General features: G+C 37.9%; 1 pseudogene; it reads right to left on the bottom strand.

Moving 5' to 3' along the window:
* Positions 1 to 288: 288 nt before the first annotated feature.
* LOC149234813 (glutathione S-transferase DHAR3, chloroplastic pseudogene) lies at positions 289 to 1,357 on the bottom strand (annotated as a pseudogene).
* Between the last annotated feature and the right edge of the window lie 1,437 nt (positions 1,358 to 2,794).

Here is a 2,794-nt window from a genome sequence, read left to right on the forward strand (position 1 = left end):
AGGATGCAGTTGTTGGTCCTCCCCAATAAATGTTGTGTATAAAAATCATTAGAGCGGATTTTCTTCATTTCTTGGTTGTTATATTGATCACGTTGCAGTGATCTTACCCACAATAATACTCTATCTACAGCTATAGAATCTGGAACCATATTTTGATGCATGGATGCAGATTTTTGGGTTGTTTTATGGAGAAATATATACTTACACAGATTTTTTGGGTTGTTTTCTGATTGGTTTCTGACGTCTTTTTCACTTCTGAAGCAATAGATCTATAATTCCAACATTAACTTATAGATTATGGAAAAATGTAACATTGAAAAGAGTTGAGAATACATACACAGTTTCCTTCTGAGGTGGGGTTACCGAAGGTGGTTTTGGGTACTTTTCCTCCAATATATGGGTTATAACATTGGATTCTGGAATCCACTTATAATCAATCTTGATGACAGGAACTTTTCCTTCAAGGTTCATCTGCAAAAACGTGTGCACCAACATCTTCAACTTAGCTACCCCTAATTTCCCATATAAACATAGGCACAGACTCACACTCGTAATTGGTTTTAACCATAGCCATAAAGAAATGGCCTACAATGAAAATGAAAAATAATATATGGGCTTTGGAACCATAAAATTACGAGTCAGGTTTGTTACTAGTATCAATGAACTTCATGTTGCATGGAACCTATTTTTCGTCGAGAGTAAGCAAAACCCTATGGCTAAAGGGACATGCTCAAAGATGTAGTCAATACATTAAGCTTTACTTCATACATTAAAATGCTTGAAATGCACCGATACATGACAAATTGTTTGACAAATAAAGATGAAATAAAAGCCAGGAAATGCAACATTGAATTGTTCTGCTAAAAAGGGGAAAAGTGACAGGAAAATTACTTACAGTCCCCAAGGGACCTATGAAAAGATGTGTTCAATACATTGTGCTTTACTTCATACATTAAAATGCCTGAAATGCATCAATACACCACAAATTGTTTGACAAATAAAGATGAAATAAAAACGGAAGAAAAAACGAAATGCAAGATTGAATAGTTCTGCTAAAACAAGGGAACATGACAGGAAAAGTTATTTACAGTCCCCAAGCTTGTCAGGTGCACCTGCGGCGGCCTTAACACAGACTTCCAGTGCTTCAGCGGTGCTCATAATTCATGTATTGCCATTCTTCCTCCTCTGAAGCAATACCTTGGATCTAACCCCTTTCTTGCCAAACAAATGGGTACCCAAGACCACAATTAAAGGCTCTACAATACAACACCAGTGATTCCAGAGAGTCACAACGCAGATTTTTTGCTACAACGAGAGACGAAGTGGAAGCTACACTAAGCATGCATATCATAGCCATATTTGACTTATATAAATAGACCTCACTCTCATAGGTTTCCATCCTCCCCATTTTTATGACACTCATTAGTGGAAGATCACTCTGCACTGCAAATCCCCACATATGAAATGCAAATAACGAATGAATTCACTATGCAATCTAATCCCCATCACATAAATGCTAAAATAAGAAACTCTGGGTTCCTTCTAGAGACGTGTCAACAAGTTTGTCTCTGAGATACCCTCGTATGCACTGTAATGCAGCTCGCAAGAATGTTTGCAACAAATCCAATCGTGCACTATAAGTTTTATGCACAGTGCAATAAAGTCTACAAAACATTCAAATGGACTCTCTTAGAACCTCAGCTTAAATAGTGGGCACAGATGTCAAGTGGAGAGTGGCTTAAAACTTTGTGCACAAATGTGAGACGGACATTTAAAGGGTAGACGATCGACTGATTCAAAAGAAGGCCTATCGGCCTAATTATGTTAAACACCATGGATTACATCATTACCAAAGCTAATAGCCTGGTTCACAAAGCCAAAAACATGAGGGTTAGACTATATGGCTTTAATGTCGCTACATTCATATATCTATTATGTTAAACACCATGGATTATAGCATTACCAAAGCTAGTAGCCTGGTCCACAAAGCCCCAAACATGAGGATTAGAATCTATAGTAGCTAGCTGAGGATTAGACTGTATGGTTTTAATGTCGCTACATTCATATATTTAGTTGACCATGGAGGGGAGAATAGAGTTGGAGTTATTGGTCTAACAATGCTGGTACTGTTATCGCCCGAAGAAACTCTCCTAGGTTGTATCTTAGAGATGCTCGGGAACATTACAAACTCAACAACAATATTGGAAAATGGTGGATGAATGAGAGAAATGATGCATATTCAAGCGAGATAACCACTTCGACTATGCTTAACCCTAGACATGGGTGAACACCCCCAAAGTACAAGGCTTTAGACCACCAATTACTCACAGTTTAAGGAAAATGTGACGATGGAGAATATTGATCACACCACCAGATAAACCTAATGCCTAAATCCTAATGCACCTTTTGAAACCATAAACCATACATTCATCCTATGCTAAAACCCTAGTCCTAACCAAAAACTATTTATTAAATACATTAAACAAAGCCTAAAGATAACCTAAGTCCTAAACCCTTTATACACCCATCTTCCTTGTTTAACTATGTAAAACATTGTAAAATATAATACACAACCCTAACCATACCCAAACTACATTGGAGCAGGGTCCATGTGAATGGTTATAGGTTATCCATCAGGTTTCATAATCTGCTGGTCACAACCGTAGACATGACCGTATCGGGGGACCGCCACCATGTGAACAATGCATAGAAACCATGAGAGGTCAATGATAACCATGCGGGGAATTGACAACGTCAGAACCACAATGGGTTGTTAGTGATGTGAAACAATGTT

Source organism: Pinus tabuliformis, chromosome 8 (genome assembly GCF_031772625.1).
Source record: "Pinus tabuliformis cultivar Carrire ecotype Pingquan chromosome 8, CPIR1, whole genome shotgun sequence".
Lineage (NCBI taxonomy): Eukaryota > Viridiplantae > Streptophyta > Pinopsida > Pinales > Pinaceae > Pinus > Pinus tabuliformis.